The sequence below is a fragment of the Colias eurytheme genome, chromosome 19 (assembly GCF_061535395.1).
Source record: "Colias eurytheme isolate Ceu_HAF_F1 chromosome 19, ilColEury1 Martin Lab GWU primary, whole genome shotgun sequence".
Classification (NCBI taxonomy): Eukaryota; Metazoa; Arthropoda; class Insecta; order Lepidoptera; family Pieridae; genus Colias; species Colias eurytheme.
The window spans coordinates 9,873,657-9,896,349 of NC_142998.1; the positions used below are offsets into that span (position 1 = coordinate 9,873,657).

A 22,693-nucleotide genomic window follows, 5' to 3' on the forward strand; every position below is an offset into this window, starting at 1 on the left:
ATTGGTGGTCCGCCGAAATTGCCCAGCTGCGCGCATCCTGCGTGGCTGCGAGGCGGGCGTACACCAGGCACCGGCGCCGGAGTGCACGGGACGAAGTGGAGGAAGCGCAACTGTATGCCTCCTACAGGGAGTGCGTTACCTCTCTGAAGGAGGCAATCAGCAGCGCCAAGGATAGAGCATGGGAAGAGATGCTCGAGGGTCTGAACCGAGTGCCGTGGGGTCGGCCGTATAAACGGGTGAGGCAGAAGCTCCGCCCGTGGGCTCCGCCCCTGTCTCAGTCTCTCGAGCCCCGTCTGTTAGAACAGGTTGTGGTATCTCTGTTCCCGGACCGGGGAAGATATTCTCCTCCGCCGATGGCGGCGACACCTGCGTCACAGGAGGAGCCCGCAGAAGAAATCCCTGCCGTTACCCATGAGGAGTTGGAGTCGGCAGTTACGCGGCTTAAAGGGAAAAACACTGCTCCTGGACCTGACGGGGTACCTGGCCGAGCGTGGGTGCTAGCGTTGGAAGCCCTCGGGCCCCGGGTGGAGCGGTTGTTTTCGGCTTGCCTTGAGCGGGGCCAATTTCCCCGTAGGTGGAAGACAGGGAATTTGGTCCTGTTAAGAAAGGAGGGGCGCCCGCGCGATTCGCCCTCAGCGTACAGGCCCATTGTATTGCTTGACGAGGTGAGCAAGCTTTTTGAGCGCGTTTTCGCAGCTCGCCTCGTCAACCATTTGGAGGGAGTGGGACCAGACCTCAGCGGGAACCAGTTCGGCTTTCGCCGTGGTCGGTCCACACTCGACGCAATATCTCGCGTGAGAGCCACCGCAGAAGATGCGGCCGCTAGTGGAGAAGTCCTCCTGGCGGTGTCTTTGGACATCGCAAACGCGTTTAACACCCTACCGTGGGGCAGTATCCTGCAAGCTCTCCACTATCATCGCGTGCCGGGCTACATGGTGCGACTGCTGCGGTCATACCTTTCAGATAGGACTGTTGCCTATCCAACCCGCGATGGATGGAGTGAGAGGGAAGTGTCGTGCGGTGTCCCACAGGGGTCGGTCCTCGGGCCTCTTCTGTGGAACATCGGGTACGACTGGGTCCTGCGCGCCACTAACCTCCCAGGTGTTGGCGTAACTTGTTACGCCGACGATACTCTGGTGACTGCGCGTGGGGCCACATACGAGGAGGCAGCTTTATTAGCTACCACGGGAGTTGAGCAGGTGGTGTGCCGCATCCGGCGGTTGGGACTACGGGTGGCGCTGGAGAAATCCGAAGCCATCTTCTTTCCCGGTCGCCGGAGGCTACATAGCGCAGGCGCAGAGATCCGGGTGGATGGGGTAGCAATCAGGGTCACCACCACCATGAGATACCTAGGCATCGTGTTGGATAGCCGATGGAGGTTCACGGAGCACTTCCGTCGCCTCGCCCCCCGTCTTGTAGGGGCGGCCGGAGCACTGGGAAGTTTGCTGCCAAACCTTAGAGGTGCTGGGGGTGGGTGTCGCCGGCTATACACTGGCGTAATCCGCTCCATGGCCCTCTACGGGGCCCCCATCTGGGCAGACACCCTGAGCGCCCGTACCAGACCCCTCTTGCGGAGGCCGCAGCGGGTCATGGCGCTCAGGGTAGTTAGGGCATACCGCACGGTGTCTTTTGAGGCTGCCTGCGTAATGGCCGCAACGCCGCCATGGGATCTGGACGCCGAGATGCTAGCGGACGTGTATCGCCGCGTCTCGGCGTCTAGGTCACATGGGGTGAATCCTTCCTACGAGGAAGTAGAGGAGTGGAGGGCCGAGGCTGTCGAGCGGCGGTTCCGAGAGTGGGAACGCCGGCTCGAGGAGCCCAGCGCGGGTGAGAGGACGGTTGCGGCCATACGTCCAGTCCTCCAAGAGTGGTGCGACAGGCGGCACGGGGCCATAACCTTCCGCCTTACGCAGATACTGTCCGGGCACGGCTGCTTCGGACGGTACCTGTGTAAAGTCGCGAGGAGGGAGCCCAGCATGGTCTGCCACTGGTGTGCCTGCCCGGAGGACACGGCAGATCACACTCTTGCCGTGTGCCCCGCGTGGGCCGAGCCCCGTGCTCGCTTAGTCGCGATAATCGGGCCGGATCTCTCTCTACCCTCCGTTGTTCGTGCAATGGTGGATGGCGACAGATCCTGGCGTGCGGTGATCGCATTCTCGGAGAGCGTGATCTCGCAGAAAGAGGAGGCAGAGCGGGTGCGCGAGAGGGATCCTCACGCGGACCCGATCCGGCGCAGACGTCTTATTGGGCGTCGTCGCCGTGTTGCGGCCGCTTTACACGGTCGCAACGTGCCTCCTTGACGAAGGGCACCGGGCGGTGGAACGGGGAATGTAATCCATCGTCCGGTGCGGTGAGGCGACTTGAGACGTGTTCCGCTCATGCCGCCAACGGGAGGGAAGAGCAGGCACCTTTCCTGTTCTTGGCTTGCGCCTGGCCTGGAGATGGGCTGCCGCCGAGGGGGTCGCGGAAGAATTCTAACAAATACCCGCGGCCCCATCATTAAAGCGGCTCGACGGAACACAGTGGGGTTTTAGTCGGTAAGAATCCGACATAACCCACGGCTCCTTCCCCGGGGGCCGTGGGTATCTTTGGAAGATTTCCCCACTATAAAAAAAAAAAAAAAAAAAAAAAAGGTATATTGATCATATTATTTTTCTTCAACCTACTTTCGGTAGAGAAGGAGGAGGCTGTAATATAAGTGAATCCAAAGATTCGGAAACAACTAAGATTATACATACATAATATTACGGTTGATCTATTATATACTTACTAAGTATAGGTATTAGGTAGTATTCATTTTAATTATATGAAAAGTTTTCTTTCTTTTACTTTTTATAAAATTATAGTTCAAGTCTTTAACTATAAATAAATAGCAATTAGTCGAATCACAGAGAAAGGCAAGTATACATATGCATGTCTGTATATTTTCTCTGCGCACACGCTACTTGCATTTCTTTGCTTTTAACGTTTTATCTCCCATTGTGGTAAATTTTGTATGAAATTGTCATCTATTTTTGGCATTTATTGACCAATTTTATGCTCTGGAGAAAAAGTTTTCTCTATCTGTAGTTTTTAACTAAACGGATAGACCGATTTGAGAATGATTTGTACAGTCTGGTCCGTCGAGATGGATCAAAACTATACCACAGAATTCAAATGGTAGCTTGTAAGGTAGCAGTCATTTCGAAAATCCTTGGAACTAGTTTAAGGTTCAACATGGCAAATAAGAAAACAGTTTCCGTTATATTATTAATTTCAGTAGTATCTTCTATACCGGAGGTGTTTTGTATTGAATTTATGCCAATCAATCTCGCCGGTCCAGTGGTGCCTAGCAAATGTCACTTGTCATTGAATTTTATTAACTGTTATATTAGGCCCTTCGCTCATGGAGCTACTCAAAAAGAACTAGTCACAAACTCAAATTACTAACGAGTTGCCTGAGCGTCACAGCCCATACATGTTCTATGGAGATTCGCACACGACGCGACTAGTTACTAACTGGTGAGTAACGCCACAGAGCAAGTAATATAGGTAACGCGTTAGCAACCAATCACGCGCGACGCGTCGTGCCGGTCTCCACGCTACTGGTTTCCCGAGTTTCTTTGTTTTTTATGATAAAAATGAACGAGCAAACATTGACAAGTGACTGAAACCTAATAACTTGAGTAGCGTTGTATGCGAGATACAATTTGTAACTGGTTTGTAATCGTAATTACTGATTAGTTCAGTCATTTTTGAGTAGCTCCATGAGCGAAGGGCCTTAGATGTACCGGTCTTGCGATATTTTCCTAATTAATGAGCAAGTAATACTGACAATGTAAGATTGTCTGGCTGTTTGAATGACTTTCGACTATTTGGATTCAAATCGAAAATATTTACAACTAAGCCACTACTGCTGTTTCATTATGTAAACAAAAATGTGACATAATATTATATAATTTTTAAATGTTTTATGTAATTTCGTATCGATATCGGTCAAAAAGCATTAAAATTAAAATTTATAATTTTAGCCTCAAAAGCTAAAATGTTTTAAAACGCTACGTAATAAAGTTCTATATAAAAATTGCATTTTGACTAACTGAAACTAATTGACATTTTTTCTCTATAATTGGTATCGTTTAACATATTGATGCAAGAATTAATAAAAAACTAGCTTTCCACCCGCGGCTTTGCCCACGCAGTCAAAGAAAAACCCGCATAGTTCCCGTTCCAGTGGGATTTCCGGGATAAAACCTATCCTATGTCCTTTCTCGGGTATCAAAATATCTCTATACCAAATTTCATGCAAATTGGTTCAGTAGTTCAGGCGTGATTGAGTAACAGACAGACAGACAGAGTTACTTTCGCATTTATAATATTAGTATGGATATGGAATAATTTGGTAAGTATTGAAATCCAAAACAAACGAGCGCTGTCGACTTCATGCTCGATTGAATGATAAATGATACGAATGTGCCTTTCAAATCATTAATTATAAATTGACTAGTTTACTTTTGAAGTTGTAAGAATTATTCCGTAATATTGTATTTAAGACAACAAAGTGTATTCAAAATCAATCCATCTATCTGTGTTAATGTTTCTGTCATGAATTTAATAAATATTCAGATGTATGAACTATTTGTGCTGATTTTTATTAAATTTGTAGTCTTATCGGTTGGGTTAGTTTTTGGCAATGTAGAAAGAGAAGCTCTTATAGTAAGAAACAACTCAATGTTTTCGTAACTTTTGCTATTTAAGTAATCTATGTAAGTAGAAACTGAACTAGAACGGACATAAAATAGTATAGGTTAGTAATCTATACTATTTTTATGTCCGACTTAATAACTTGTTACTAATAAATAAATAGTAGATATCGTATTTTACAATAGTCATTGAATTTTAACATACATGAAGAAATGCGATATTATGTATTTAGGTATTGTAAACATTGTACTTATACAGTGTTTTACATCAACATTTCTATGCAATAAGTAACACAATTTGTTATTACAAAGAGTATTCAATTCGCATTGCTAAAGCGGATTATATACGTAAATATATGTTTATTTTATTGCGTTTACAAGAATATCAATTAGTAGCGGTCATTACTCCTTACAGTACACAATCGATTTGTTAAACATTGTTTCGGGTTATTACTAAGTATTATGTTTGCTAGTTCATAACTTTGTAATTTAATATATTCAAAGCTTTGTTTATTTTAACGCAGAGTCAATACAATATAGATGTTAAAGATGTACAGTAGGTGTGTTATATTCCGGGTTGTTAAGGCAAAAAAACATATTTGTATGTTGAAAGTTTTTTCAATAATTGAGCTCTTATATTATAAATTCACTGGTATACCACCCGCGGCTTCGTCCACTTTATCTAAAACCTTTCTCTTGAATCACAGCATCTATTAAAAAACCACATGAAAATCCGTTGCATAGTTTTAAATTTTTAAGCATAAAAAGGGACATAGGGACAGAGAAAGCGACTTCGTTTTATACTATGTAGTGATGGGAAGAAGTCCTTCTTCTAATCTTACTCGAGATTTTCGGGCGTCTCTAGCCTTGTAAGATGTAATAAATCGCATACCAATTATTCAAATTGACCCTGCACTTCTGAATTTTATCTCGCTCTACCTTCGGCTTAATAGTTATTATAATGACTAAATCTAGTTTTGAATCTGAAGCCACAAACTTCTAAATAGACTCAAATGTTAAAGGATTATTCGAAAAGGTCGATAGTTTGTACCTATCGACGACATAACTGGTTTTCATGTTATTATATAAGATTGTGATGTTAGTACCTTTAATGGATTTGTAAGCGGGGAAATAATTGCACCGAGATGAGGTACCAACTACCAGAACTGTTGTAATGTTACTAATGTTTTTCTTATAAATAATTACTTGTAGTGGAAGATTATATGTTACAACACTCATGTACACGCACTTTTCTGTCTAAGTAGTTCTTTTTTAACCGACTTCAAAAAAATGAGGAGGTTCTCAAGGCCAGTATATACCTATACATTTTTTTTACTTTTATTTAATGTTATTATTATATTGATTAAATTAAATATATTAACATGCAATGGATGTATTTACGTAGGTATTAGTGCGTAGAGTGTTTGCTATACGCGTTGCAATTGTAATTACATTGTAATTTGAAAATATCCAATTTATACCTATTATAATATGATCATGATATTCAAGTAGAACGGAAGCTACAGTCGAAAGGATGAGAAAGTTAATTCTGCAAAACTGGGCGATTAGTTTTATATTAAAATATACAATTGATATTATAATATATTTGATTACGACTTCCAACGTTACAAATGTCCAAAAGGTTAATCTCCCATGGAGAATAAATTACTTATGTATATGAAATTTTTCATACTGAGCCTTAATCGCTTTGAGTTAGAAACTTGTATTTTAATGTCGCTAAGAATGTTCGATATTATACGATAATAATACATAATTCTAAATAAAATCCACTTTCTTAGAAAACAGATGTTTTAATTGCAGACTACAGTCTAAGTAGATATTGGTTAATATTTTATGCAAATGTTTAATAAAATAAAATATGTCGTAGTCCTTTGGTGGTACATATTACTCCTATTGTTTCTTCCAAACATATTCTCTTCTCGTTTATTTCTTTAAGGTCTTTCAGGTTTATTCTAAACTTTCTTCAGTTTATTCTTTCAGTTCTGGGCTAATATTTGTAGATTAGGGAAGTAATGGTTTAGGGTTTTTTTTTAACACACGGCACGATCTGATCCCATACTAAGCTTTATATATATACGTAGCGATTTAAACACACTACATTACTCAACTAAATAAATAAAAAATATGTATGCTAAGTGTCATTCCCCGTTTACGTGTCTGTAAATTGTAACAGAGCATGATATATCAACAATGTAACGTATTTTTAATATTGTCCGATAAGCATTTATAGCAATTGATGACATGTCCAGTAATGAACTATAATTGACGCATTACCTAGGGTTCAATACCCTTTACCCTTCGTGCTAATTTAAACCCTAGGTATATAGACGTAGAGATAGTATTACAGTTTACATATGTTTACATTGTGACCAATTTAAGTTGAGCTCTGTACGATAGAGTTTCAAAGAAATAGGGAGGTCTTGATGTATTGGACTTATGAAGGTAGTTCCGCTTCAATTATATTTACTCAATCGACTAGCCACTAGGCGTATGATTGATGTATTAAATATAAAAGCGTAAAAAACGTTCTACTTCAGCACTTATCGTATACTAGCTGTTGCCCGCGACTTCGTCCGCGATTACGTCGTTTTTCGTCATTCGTCGTTTAAAAAAAATACGTGACACTTTATTTTTGAATGTTCTTAATTGTCTCTTATAAAAATAAACTACATTAAAATTGAATACTCTGATAAGAAACTCTTAAAATCGGAGGACATCGAAAATCTGAGGAAAACATGAATTTGATTTAAATTCTACATTGCTTAGTAATTCAAATAATAATCTAAATTAAATGTAGATTAACAGTTTGAGCGCATCATTATATAATATGTACCTAAGTATTGCGCGTCACTTGACCCCCCGCGAGTTCCCCTCCGTTACTATGCGAAAATACATTCGTCGCCCTACTGTAGGAAAAATTGTAATATTTTAAATTCGAGAAATATTGATTTCTTGTATTCGACTATTCGTTGTAGTCGAATACAAAATATATTTGAAGAAACTTAGGTTGGCCTTCAGGCAAAAGGGATCCTATCAAATGATAAACTTGACCTTGTATCTTAAAAGTAAGCATGAAAGGATCCTCTGATAATTGTTGAGCACCAAAGGATCATTTAAAACGCACTACTATAAGAGCGAATATTGTCTAAGAACTGTTTAGATTGCACATGTTCCTCTAAAAGTAGTGATTTCAAAGGTTCTGGTATATCTTCAAACGAAAGCCGACTCCTTACTCCTCTTTAAAGCATTACAAAAAGAACATACTACGTTAATATCGCCTATACAGAAGATGATCTGTAATCAATTGTGAGGTTATAAGCAAACCCACTTTTATATTTGTCGGACCACACCACCGAATTCGTAGATTGATCTTCTATGTTTACCTCTTAAGTCATTAAGACTGTCGAAATCTGTCTACAGTAAGACGGGCCTCTCGCTATTCGTCCGTTTCGAGAGACCAAATAGTTTCAATTCTTAATCTTTTATTAAAAAACTTATTAATCGTACTTGTCTCAAATAATCTTGTCTCAAATAATGGTAATATTCGCGTCCCTACTCTAGTCATTGCTTATGCTCATGTTCATCTTCAAGAGATCGAATAATATTATGGTGCACCCTATCATTTGTCAATCGGTCTTCATATTGAGTAAAAGTTTCAGATTATCGAGATAAAATATGCCATTTGCGATCAGCTGTGAGACGTTATACCCTCTCAGTGAAGGTTTCGGTCTCACAGGATAGTACATGCCGTTCGCGGTCAGCTGTGAGCCGCAATTCTCGTTGTGAAGCGGTTTCAGGTTCTCGGCATAATATGTTGTTTTCGGTCAATAGTAAGCCTCTTACCTCTAACGATCCTTGAGAACTCTTATTTCTCATTTTCTTAGCTTTGCTCGAATTTCGATATAAAGATTTTTTAGGTGGCACTGATGCGAGTAAATAAAAATTAAGTTAAAACGGACTGAGAGTGTTATAATCATCAATCATCATCATCATCAATACATATAATAAAATTGTGGAAAAGCGATGTCTGTACAATGAAAATATGTATAAAAAAATTAGCAGGTGTTATTATTAAATCGATCTTGAACCCAAAACTGTAGTTAAAATTTTTTTTGTCTGTTTGTCTGTATGTTTGTGCACGCTAATCTCAGAAACGGCTTATCCGATTTAGATGCGGTTTTCACTAATGTATTGTGGTAATCTTCATTTAACAGTTAGTGTTTATTTCATGTCAATCGGTTCATAAATAAAAAAGTTATGACAATTTATAAGTAATCACGGCGAACATTTGCTAAGGCATTCTATTGTACACTGTACAATGTACGATAAAACGTAATTTATCTGTTACTAGCGACCCGCCCCGGCTTCGCACGGGTGCAATGCTGATACTAAATACACTACAGAAAAACTTTTAACATTGTATAATAAAAACATAGCGGCCCGGCCGGCCGGTACCGCCGCAAACGGTACGTCCCGCAATTTTTAAATCTGTAATATCTTCGAAAATATTCACTTAAATCATACGGTGTAAAGGGCCATATAGATCTATATTAAATGAACAATGTATTCAAGGTATTTAATTGGTTAAGGATTAATGCTGTATTGGTTAAAATCGCTTCGAAAATTAGCCATTATTTGTCGTAAAAAGTAAATGACAAAAAAAGTTATTGTGGGTTATCCATAAGAGATAGACATATGCCATCGCGGACTTTTCTGTAGACCTTTTCAATGTGTACAATACTTAGTACATTATTTTGATAAAACTCGTAGGGTTCAACCTGCGTTTGCAATGTAAGCGGAAGAAATGTAATTATTTACGACATCACATTAGAAACCTCAAAAATAACAGTACTTCTCCACTATTTAATGGATGTTATTATACATATAAACCTTCCTCTTGAGTCACTGTATCTATTAAAAAAAACCGCATCAAAATCCGTTGCGTAGTTTCAAAGATCTAAGCGTACAAAGGGACATAGGGACATAGGGAAATAGGGACAGAGAATGCGACTTTGTTTTATACTATGTAGTGATACGCTACAGTTATTCCTTTACATGTCCAGATGATCATATCAAAATTCCCCAAGGGTTTGGGGGTAAGCTGAGGTAGTAGGGGGGGCGGGGTCAAATTAACATTATGGTTACTTCTAATAGGTAAATTTTCCACACAAAATGTCCTTTAAATTATGTCGTATTATATTTTTAACCCCCGACGCAAAAAGACGGGTGTTATGTGTTTGACTGCTATGTATTTCTGTGTGTGTGTGTGTGTGTCTGTCTATGCAGGCACCGTAGCTGGCTAACAGGTAAACCGAATTAGATGCGGCTTTTTTTTGTTAGGCAGCATATTTTCCGACGCTGGTTCTTAGATAAATTGTATCGAAATCGGTTCATCCACTTATTATACCTACATAGGGGTAAAAGTGGGAATGAAAAAAATGATATAATAATTTATTTTTAAAGATCGTTGGGAAGTTTATGAAATTATTTATTCCTTTTTCTATACACTTTTCTTCGTCTAAACGGTTAAGTTACGTGCTCCCTCTCTCTCTCTTCAGCCTTTAGTTACGTGCGTGAGACAGGAAACATCTAATTTGGATTTGTTGCTGGATTTGATAAAAATTGAGTATCGATTAAGCTGATCAGTGGCTACACCATACATTATTAAAAACATCCATTTAAGAAAGGAAGGAAATAGAATTTGCTCCTCTCCCCCCCTGGTTCCTAAAAAATAATATGACATAATTTAAAAGAAATTTAACGTAGAATTAGTTAGGCATTTCTTTTTTGATTTTCGATATTATATACTAATCATAATTTTTAATTACAATATTATGTAGTAACTATTTGGTATAGGTTAGGCATTTCATTTCTTGATTTTCTTTAATAAGTTGGTACGTAAGTTTTTTAGCTCAGTTTAGTAAGAAATTTTAATAACAATTCTTTTAATTATTTATGGTAGTACGTATTTACTCAATAATTGTATGTTAAGTAGTAATTCAGCATGGGCGTAGCCACGGTGGGGCTGGGTGGGGCGCTTACCCTGGCTTTGATCTGGTAGGTACCAATTGTGAAGGGGAGTGGGCGTGGGCGTTGGCGTGGGCCTGGGAGTGGGCGTGGGAGTGGAAGCATGAAAATAAAAACAATTATTGTTGCCCCACCCTGAGCCCATGGTCATAGGTCCCATAGTCACTATTCCACGCGGACGAAGTCGCGGGCACAGCTAGTAGACAAATATAATCAGAAAGCTTTGAACTCCTAAGCTCAACCATAAAAGATAGACATTAATTATGATGTCGGGAGATATTTTTTATATAATATGGAGAACATTTCTTTCATACTAATAATTGTACCAAGTTTCGTTTAAATCCGTCGAGTAGTTTTTGTTTCTATAACGGTTATACAGACAGACAGACGGACAAAAATTTTTGGCGTCATTGTCGATCCCTAATCACCTCGTGATAGTTATTTAGGAAATATATTTCATGTACAGAATTGACCTCTACAGATTTAATATAAGTATTATTCATATAATTAGATGCCAATTTCCATGTAACGTTAAATTCGACTATACAATAACTAACAGACAACGCAGGTTACTCTCGTTTCCGTAAGTTGAGGCGGCTACATATTCAGTCCTCATAACTTCACTTTTTGTGAACGAAACGACAGCGCGGTTTAATTCGATGCCAACACCATCAAAAAAAGGAAATATTTTTAATTGTGAAAAAATATTATGATTTACACTATTAATACTATTTTAACATTAACACAAAATATAAGACTGTGAGTGTGTAAAAATAAATCCAGCTAGTTTCACATCAAACTTATGTTTTTAATTAGGTATACGACATGAAAATATATTAATTACCAAGCAATAATCATACAGGTAAATACTGAACAAAAGTATTAACAGTCAAAGTATATTTTTACTTACAACATGTAAATGATGAAGGAATAATAATTATCAACGAACTAACCTTTTTGTATTATTGTTTATAAATATAAATTCATAAACAATAAATTTATAAAGAATAGAAAAAATTCGACCACTAAAGAATGCTGGTTCGAGTCCCGCCTCGTTATCGAATTTTTAAAACACGAAGATTTTTAAAAATGTAACCAATGAACACAACCAATATTAGATTAACTGTAATGGTGTCTAGTTTGACTTAAAATAATAAACATCTACCCTCACTTTTAAAAATGTAGTATATTCAAACGAATTATAAGCGCACCTTATAGGGAAGGGAAGATATGGGTTAAAGAGTTAAATAAATAAATAACATAATTATATTTAAATTATTAATTTTTAACATTGTGTTCAGTAGTGTTAACATGTAAATTGATTTGATTTTTACGAAATCTCATAGATGGCGCTGTTTCAAATTTGTATACTAATAAATTCATTAAACTGATTCTCTGCCCAAATTACGTAAATGACATAGTTTTTATTGTGTAAAGCTAGATAATAGCATGGCTTATCCGAAACCAACATTTAAACATGAGTCTTTAGATTGTACGCTGTCGTAATACACGGAATACGTAAGAAAAAAAAAAGGTTCACGGCTCCTCCCCCGGAGGTGATAGCATGATAATATGTTTAAAAAAGCCTCACCCGACCTGTTAGTAATATTCATGCAAAATTTGAAGTCAATCTATGCAGTACTTTTCGAGATTAGCCTGGACAAACATACAGACAAACAGACAAACAGACAAAAATTCTAAAAACTATGTTTTTGGCTTCTATATCGATTATAGATCATGGATTATGTATTCTTTTAAAAAAATATTCAATGTACAGTTTTGACTTTCCTACGATTTTATTATATGTATAGATTGTTTTAAGAGTGGCGTCTGAATTATTGAAAACATGCTTCTATATGTACCTATAACATAACCCTACAGTCCCTACACTTATAAACTACTAGCTGCTCCGCGCGGTTTCACCCCCGTGGTTCCACTCCTGTTGGTCGTAGCGTGATGATATATAGCCTATAGCCTTCCTCGATAAATGAGCTATCTAACACCGAAAGAATTTTTCAAATCGGACCAGTAGTTCCCGAGATTAGCGCGTTCAAACAAACAAACAAAAATTAGCATTTTTTGTTGATTGTTAATAAAATAAATATTATTTGTTTCAGATAATGGCAACTGAGAAGTGATAAAAATGTAAGGAAATATAAGATGTTCCAGATACTGTAAGACTGTTCTTGCCAATTTTCAGTGGTATGCGTCGTGACTCAACCCAAATATTATACACCTAGCCGTGCTTCGCGGTTTCACCCGCGTGGCTCAGCTCCTGTTGGTCTTAGCGTAATATATAATATAGCCTTCCTCGATAAATGGGCTATCTAACACCGAAAGAATTTTTCAAATCGGACTAGTAGTTCCTGAGATTAGCGCGTTCAAATAAACAAACAAACTCTTCAGCTTTATAATATTAGTATAGATTCAGCTCGATTCATGGTAAACATTTGTTGAGTAAAAATTGATTAACAATTTTGCTGCAGAAACATGCGTTATCCATTCTATAATACTACACCGTTACCATGAATTCAGGCATCTATACAAATATTATAAAGAGGAAAGGTTTGATTTTTTGTTTGTTTGTTTGTTTGTATGAATTGAATAGGCTCCGAAACTACTTGGCAGATTTGAAAAATTCTTTCACTGTTGGAAAGCTACATCATTTCTGAGTGACATAGGCTAGGTTTTATCCCGGAAATCCCACGGGAACGGGAACTATGCGGGTTTTTTTTGAAAACGCGGGCGAAGCCGCAGGCGGAAAGCTAGTAGTAAATATAATACGAATTAAGGAATGAGAAGCTTAGCCTTTTCGGCAAACTAACTTACGCACCATTGAAGCAATAGGTTGCCAGGAAGCGAATTTCCCAAGTCTAACCATTTGAGCCACGAGTCGGACTCTAATAGATGAGGTTTTGTTTATGCATATTACTCGGCAAAACCTAATCTATCTCAGTAAAAAAGTGACTCAAACTGATTAGTTTTTATCGAGATAATTTTCAAACATTACATACGAACAAAACTAGTCGAGTGGAGTCTTGCCGCTGGATTATGAAATTCGCTGCCAGAAAAGGCGGCCGCGGCTGCGGCGTAATGCGTAAACAACCCTATGCTGCAATCGTGCGTAGGTTATTATTATTTATATTCACTGTACACTGTACACCAGCGGTATACCTACAGCATTTGCTATTGTCTTCATCACGAAGCGGTCGCGGTCCAGCGCGCTCCACGCTTTCTGTGCACACATCCATCTGCACAATACGTGATCTACTTATATTTAGCCAGTTTATTGCAAAAACTGTAAGGCCTGTTAAGGAGAACAATTGAGTCGCTTTCAGTTGGCTATGTTGGGGTAGGTCGGAAATTACAGGATTTAGAAAATGTATTGGTTGCGTTGCAGTGGAGACTTCTGCTAAAGACAAATTAAATGTACAGTTAAACTGAATTTACTGTTTATAAAAGGTTTCATAAAGAATTAACATCCTGTCTAAATACTAAAGAAAAGAGAGTAGTCCTTAATGCACAATTTTGGATTGTGCTGAAAGGAAAAACTGAACTGAAATATTTATTGTTAGATTATAACTTTGCTTTGATATATAAACACATGGGCCATACCGCTAAACGGGTAATCATTTACCTGATAAAAACAATAGAAATTTACATTTGTGTACAGGTACATTCTAAGCACGCGCCATCTTAGGCCACATCTCAGCTTACCATCAGGAGAGATCGTGGCCAAGCGCTCCCCTATTGTGAAAAAAAAAAGAAAAAAAAATATAGTTAAGTAGATGAATATAAATGTGTAAACAATATATAGTAAGTAATAAGTAGTTCAACAACCGGAATTATTAAAAGTATTAAATCTAAAACAGCGGATTGGATAGGTCTGGTATAATAATCTGGTCATTGCCCGTTGACATATTCATACTGCCATGTCATTTATTCGAGCACAATACTGCGCCTAATGCCTACACCGTAAAACGAGTGTTATCAAAATTGTCGAAAAGTAGACTAATATCCTCATTACTGTGGCGTGAAATACTTGGTGACTTTCCAGTAGTTATTGTGCCGTATTAAACTTATTACTTTTGGTTATGGTTATTTGATTTGCACCCAAACTTACTGTAATCAAACTTAATCATCTTAGACTAGAGTAGATAATTTTTGAAACAAAAAAAAAATCGCAGTCGGATGAAACCCATTAGAAAAGGAGGGGAATATGATAAAAATGTAAGGAAAAATAAATTACGGTCAATCCGAGTTCGGGAAGCGGGAGGGGGGAGCTTTTAAGAGAAAAAAATGGTTTCTTTCGATTTCCGACAAAACTACAAGTCCTATAGAAAAAAGTTCAATGGCAAAGTTGTAGGTAATTAAAAGTTCTACAACTTTTGTATTCACAATTTTTTCACATAACCTAAAAATTTAGGTGAAAAATTCAAAAAACCAAGTTTTTGGTCTTTTATTTCTATCTACTTCAAAATTTATTTTTTTTCTACGAAATTTGGTGGAAACTTACTTTATTATGTCCCAAATACACTGTAATTTTTTTGATTGAAAATATTTATTTTTTCGCCTTATTTTGAATTAATACCAAAAAAACAACCTAATTTTCAATCGAAAAGTCACCCGTCAAAATATCAGCCTTTTTCAAAAACTTGGGGTGCCTTTTATTCATTGAAATCTCTACTTACATATGGTGTAAAAAAAAATAAACACCACCATTGTAAATGTTCCCAGGAAATGCATACAAACAGTCTGAAAAATTAGCTTTTACTAAATCAGGCACACTTCTCGAACTACCTGAAATGTTTTTATCGACATCATTTTGCTTTTGAATATACTGTAAAATATTAAACTTAGAACAGATAATAATTTTTCTTTTGAAATATTACCGAAAAGCCGATACAAGAGAAGATATAGAGTTCTAGAAGTGTGCCTGATTTAGTAAAAGCTCATTATCACACTGTTTGTATGCATTTCCTGAGAACATTTACTATGGTGGTGTTTATTTTTTTTACACCATATGAAAGTAGAGTTTTCAATGAATAAAAGGCACCCCAAGTTTTTGAAAAAAACTGATATTTTGACGGGTGACTTTTCGATTGAAAATTAGGTTATTTTTTTGGTATTAATTCAAAATAAGGCGAAAAAATAAATATTTTCAATCAAATAAATTACAGTATATTTGGGACATAATAAAGTAAGTTTCCACCAAATTTCGTAGAAAAAAAATAAATTTTGAAGTAGATAGAAATAAAAGACCAAAAACTTGGTTTTTTGAATTTTTCACCTAAATTTTTAGGTTATGTGAAAAAATTGTGAATACAAAAGTTGTAGAACTTTTAATTACCTACAACTTTGCCATTGAACTTTTTTCTATAGGACTTGTAGTTTTGTCGGAAATCGAGAGAAACCATTTTTTTCTCTTAAAAGCTCCCCCCTCCCGCTTCCCGAACTCGGATTGACCGTAATTTATTTTTCCTTACATTTTTATCATATTCCTCTCCTTTTCTAATGGGTTTCATCCGACTGCGATTTTTTTTATCTTTTCATTATTTTCAAAGGCTTCTACCCCAGTCTATCTGTTGACTGTTCCTTCGAAAATACTCATAAAAGAACGTCAATGAATATAATTCTAACGTTTCATACAAAAACCTTTAGAGCAGAATGCCTGTCTATCATTTTCATTTTCCTTTATTGTGTAATATCATATTATTCATAGATTTACGATATTATGAAGACCAGAATTTCAAATTTGATTCACTAATAATTTATATACATGGGATGTAGGTAATAATGAATTACAAATGTTAAATTTCTATGGATTTAACTTGGATATAACACAAGATTTCTTTTTTGTAGACTATACCAATATTTATCAACGTAAACTATCCAAAACAGAACTTTCAAACAATAGTTAAAAATACAAGTCTCCATTGTCGCAGGCACGTCGCAAATAAAGCAATGTAGACTCCGATGACGTCCTATAATAATTATTATTATCTGTCACCAATATTATCTTTAAAAAAAATCTGTCACATTAGTCTTCGTCACCACGAAATAAGATCAATAATTAACGGTTCAGCATGCTACGTGACATTTGTCGAAATACAACCGTAGCCAAATTGATTGCAAAATGTTTTGCGAAACGTGAAATTTTTAATTAAATTAATATTGGCCATAGTTTCCGTACCGTATTAATTATAGATTTGTTTCTTAGATTTGTTCACAGAACTGGTTTATTTCCTACTTGCAATATAAAGATATTTATAGAGTTAAAAGAAATATGCGTTTAATCGTAAGAGAGATTTTATACCATACTTGCTTCGTGTATGATTCGTTGATCGATCGAAACAGCTATTTTTTAAACTGAACATAGTACCTGTATTGTAGATCAAAATATTATTTTTAAATTAATATTGAGAAGGACAAGGATTTAGTTGTTCAGTTCAGCATTTACGACTTACTTTAGGTACCATGAAGCGTGTAATAATACCAAGTATTTCTTCTGATAACCGTTTGATATCTACCAAATACAAAGTCAACTAACAAACAAATTATTTACTTAGTTATGAATTTGACTAAGGACATAAAGAGCATATATTATCAGTACTATTGCTAAGTCATGTACCCAAACAGTTAACAGTTAAGCAATAATTTCATAACACTATATTCATAGCCGCCATAGCGCACCAAAACCAAACCTTGCATCTTGACACAATTTGTTGTGTAACCGTAAGTGTCTACTTCCCTATTAGTTCTGATTTCTGACCACTTTCGCTTGTCCTTACTATATGTTTGTTTGTGTTAGCAGTGGTACTACGCTAGTATTTGACCAGTGGTAACTTTTGTGTTTACAGCGTATCTGTGACCACGCTGGCTATAAAGTGTTCCTAAATAATATTATTAATTTACTGTTAATTCAATTCAAAAGTAATTCTTTACACAAAATGAAAAATTCTTAAAGATTAAGTAGTGTTCTAACTTAACCATAGTAAACTTGATTTTTACTTTATTTGATTCTATCTTAGCAGTTAGCCAGTGTCCAAAACTCTATCAATCATTTATCTGCGTATACCTTTGACAAAATGCCTTTTACATTTAATATAGGCACACATTTTTGTTAATTTTTGTTGATAATGTTTGTTATCGAGTATGCATAATATTGTTATTCATGTCTAGACTAGAAGAACAACAAGAAACCAAGAAGAATAAAATCCTGAGCAGACGATGTCAAAAAATTGGAAGAATATAATCCTGCATCACGGGAAACTAGTATTCAATAAATATGAAAGTGATCTCAATTACTTTGTTTAACCTGACCTTGTTCTGTTATTTTACATAACCGTGTGAATAATCAGTTAATTGTTTGAACTCTAGTTGTACTACAATCATTTTGTCATTATTCGATAGCTCGTAATTGAGATGCTATAAGGACACCATTGTGTTGCTAAGGGTTACTCGAATAATTGAAACAATGGATTACATCCTTTATTACGAATACTACTACATCGATACTTTTTTATTTATAATACTGTAACTTTTATTGCTTAGAAATGTAATTCTTAAGTTATTTTGGGAATTATTGAAGGCATTTTATCAATCGTAAGTATATTATTGTGCCAAATGATATTTCGGAGTTGAACTGATTTTTGGGAAAACCCAAAAATTCAATCGTTAATCTCTGTCTCTATGAGTGGTGTTCAAATTCATTATTAATTATGTATTGCACATATTCAGTGGCGCTGGGTTTTACTCATAGAAATCTAAATAACAAGACACTAGAAGTCGTAAGCGCGCGTGACATTGTCGCCGCTCAGGTGGTTTCCATTCCACAAGTCTGTTCGTCGCTTGGTGGTCGCTTGTTCAGTTGTTTCTGACACGTGCGTGAGTAAACATGGTGTGTTGCAGCATTTCCCAGTGCGGAAATTCTTCCATAAATTGTAATTATACTAATAAAGTAATAACATTTCACCGGCAAGTATTTTTGTTTATAAATATTGCCGTTTTTCCTTAAAATTAAACAATATTTACAAGCAATACGAATGACACAGTCAACCGTTCCTCTCATCACGTTTAGCTATACATTGCCTTTTACTATTGTCAACATCTGACAGGTCGGTTGTTATAACTGCCAGATGTTATCAAATGACAATTACAAGAAGCAATGTACTGCATTGTTAACGATAAAGAGTAAATAGTCGCAAGCTAGTGATGTGATGTGTTAAAATTTTTCGATATCGTAATACGATGTTTTTTTGCGTAATATGACGACTGATGGAATAATTGGATTATATTTTAATTTGAATTCTATTTTATTTTTATAACTGATATATGTATAATTTTTTAAACTAAGTACATCGATACAATCATTTTCGGACAATTTTACTGTCGATACAGAATCACATTAATTAAATATACAATAATGCCATAATGTAAAGGATAGGCTTCGCTTAGGTTGACAAAACTATTTTATGTTAAATATATTCTTTGTAGATTTCCACAACGCCGTCCTGACATTAAGGACGAATGGATATCCGCGACTGGGAAAAGAAATTGGTTCCCTACAGGCTATAGTAGGATATGTTCAAAACATTTCAAAGAAGATGATTTCAATGTCACAACAAAAAGACGTACATTAAGTAATTGTTATAACTCTTATAATTTTTGGTGGTCTGGCGCGGTTCTGCATCAGGTGTTCGAGATTTTCAAATTTAAACTCTCAGTTTCTAAACCCCCTCCATTTTTTTAAATATATAATGTACAGACACTGTTTTATTATTTGTATATATAGATAAATAAATATTTAAGTACGTAACATGTTTTTATTTCTTATACCTATATGTATAGTCTGCCGTGGGCCCACGAGATGAGCCTACCACTGTATTAAAATCAACAACTATATATTTCTTATTTGTTAACTATCACTTAACTATCGATAACAAGGCTGATGAAGTCTTACATCACTAAAGCGTTGAATGAACGTTAATGAAATTTCAACCTTATTTCTATGCGTTGAGGTTAAAAGTTATATCTATCAAAAATTAACGCCCTCTGTTGTCGAGTAGCCGAACTTTTTCGTATTTGAAGTTTCTAAGCAAAAGGAAACAAAACATCTTACGTACCTAGGGATGTTATACTAAAATAAACCGTAAAGTCGTAAGTTAGGGTACATATTAAAATGCGAAATTTATTATTTATGTTAGTTTTCATTAAAATGAAGCTGTCCAATAAAAGGCATAGTTTACTTGTGTGAACTGTCTAGATATCGTTTTAAATGTGTGGATTTTGGCGACAGTGGTTTTCATACTAATTATGACATTATAGCACTTCTATGTGTCTTGTTATTTAGATTTCTATGGTTTTACTGTACCTACCTACCTCAAAACTGAGTTATCTGTACTAATACTATAAAGCTTAAGAGATTTTTTGTTTGTCTACTTGCTTAATCTCAGGAACCACGGGACCGAAAAATGATTTCATTGCTATATAGTACATTTATCGAAGGTATCGAGTATCATTACGCTAAGAGCAATGCGGGTAAAACCGCGGGGCATAGCTAGTTCGTAATAATATTTAATCAATCAATTTATCATTGACGTAAATTGCGCCAAACACACAATGATGCAATGAACAGACACGTTATATGATCCACATCCGCCCACCATTGTAAATACTAAATAATAAATACACAAATATTCCAAATATTGCATTATTTGTGACTCACTGCATTTTTACCCTGTGGTATGCAATATGAACATTTTGTTGTTTATTGTTTGACCGTTTTGGTAAATTTCGATAAACTGTTTTTTGCGATATACCTATACAGAATAATGTGGACAGGTATTTTTTTATTATTTTGTAATTATTTTGCTTTATATTTATTTAAATTTAGTACTTATGTTATTTATGAAATGTCTTAAAGATATTGTAGTGCAAACTTCGTCACAGAATAAGTATGTACCTAAGAATTCAACTAGAGCAATATAAATTTAATTTGATTGACCAAAACCCTTTGAATTTTCCGCATAAATTAATAAATACCTAACAAGAAATATTTTTAAACTTTTAAGGTAACGGCACCAGTGGTGGACAAGCATCCAGTAATGGACAAAATAAATATAAAATTTAAATATTAAGACCAAAATTAACGTTATATAATTTGGCAATACTTAAAATAAAAGTTTGGTTCATAAGCTATCAAAATACGACACTTCATATTATTTGGCCAAAACGTTTGAAGATGGCAGAACGTTATGTTTAGTTGCTGTGACTCGTTTCGAAGAAATCCGTTTTTACTAAGGAAATCCTTAAGGAAGTGAGGACACAATTTTGGTTATAAGAATTTTTGTATAAATGTTAGCAAAATTTGATATTACTTTTATTTATAGTAGTTAATTGTACGAAATATTACATGATTTAGTATCATGATAGGTTATGTTGTTTAAATAAAATTCTTCAGTGTCCATAACTGGATTTAATTCTATGGATATATCCATTTATGGACATATGTCGAAAATAAACTTTTTTTAAAGGTATTAATTACATGCCCTTTTCTGTATTGTCTTTTCATTCTGATTAATAATATACCTATCACGACCATTTCAAACAAAGGGTTCCAATATTGTACAACAATTGTCCATGACTGGATTTGCTTTGGTTCCTATATAATGGACATTGACATTTTTTGTTAAAATTACACTAATGGGTCCAACAACATAATATCTATTTACCCATGAAGAATATATTTTAGAACAATGGGTCATTATGTGCTGTGCGACTCGTTCTCGGCTTCATTCTGTATTACTGCGTAGAGAAGTCGCATACTTATGCGTATTGTAACGCATCTATCATAGAGAGTTCTCTGATGAACTGTTTGGATCGCTGTCTGCTGCTAAATTCCACCACCATATAGCACACACACTTAAATTTCATGCACACCATCTTGACAACAGTTTAAAAAAAGCTTTTTGCCTCGTGCTACAATTTGGAATCCATATCGATGGACCGATCAGATTAAGGCTGTTGGCGGATTCAGATTGGCGATTCACTTCACGAGTGTAGCGGAACTCCAGGAAACAGAGAGATATGGCGGAATATCGTGAAGCGGGTAACATAACCCAAACCTCATGTTGACCACGTTCCCTCTGACGAGAGTGATATGACGAAGAAGAAGAAGTCCCAAAATGGATGGAATGGCAGTACTTTTTTTAGTTATATTTTTCATCCCTGACTTATTGAGAAAAAAAACCCATATTGGTGTTTCTTAACGGACATAACTCGTATTTAACGATGCATTTGTCCTATTTTTGCCTAGAAAATGGAAATTAAGACTGTTTTATTTAATATTAATATTATAACTATGCAAAATAATTAATAAGTACTATTTTTTATAAAAACATCCCCGATTTATTATATTCCAATCATCATTTTCAAGATTCTATTGATAACAGCTATAAGTCTTCTCCAAGTGTAAATAACTGGAGAAAAAACATTAGGTACAGTCCATAAATGGGTGTTCATAACTGGATGTTGTCCAAAACTGGGTGTCCATCATTAGATTTTCACTGTCCATCACTGGTGCAAAAAAGTGGTTTTTTAATTTATAAATAACTTCATTATTTATGCATTGTAATCTTTTTTCTAACATTGGTTACGTTAAACTAACATTGAACTAAAGGTATAACTTAACAATATCCAATAAAGTTAAAAAACCTACGAGAAATTTGCAAAAAACTTCAATTTTTTCCTTAATCTGTACAAGACTGGTGCCGTTACGTTATAATTCTTAGAAAACTTTTATTATTAATTATTATTAATGTTACTAAAGCTATACTACTAGTCTACTATAGCTATGCTTTTATTATATAATGGCTTAAAATTACATATGATATTATTCAAATATTTTATATCTTTAATTAGATCAGTTCTAATGTTCTCATTATGTTTACATATTACGTAAT

The 22,693-nt window shown here is 35.9% G+C and overlaps 1 protein-coding gene and 1 long non-coding RNA gene across 3 annotated transcripts in view; both read left to right on the top strand.

The window, feature by feature from the left end:
• LOC149900355 (uncharacterized) overlaps positions 1–22,693 on the top strand; it is a 76,636-nt gene that overhangs the window by 22,209 nt on the left and 31,734 nt on the right. The window contains exon 2 of one of the 2 annotated variants that reach the window (XM_090113065.1): positions 12,848–12,875. The exons of the other annotated variant lie outside the window; for it this stretch is intronic. The gene's annotated coding sequence lies outside the window, so the exon portion shown is untranslated. The remainder of the gene's footprint in view (positions 1–12,847; positions 12,876–22,693) is intronic. 2 annotated transcript variants of the gene reach the window in all.
• Positions 18,488–19,544, top strand: LOC149900357 (uncharacterized). Its single transcript, XR_016457806.1, has 2 exons — positions 18,488–18,673; positions 19,227–19,544. It is a non-coding gene; the product is annotated as an uncharacterized LOC149900357 (long non-coding RNA).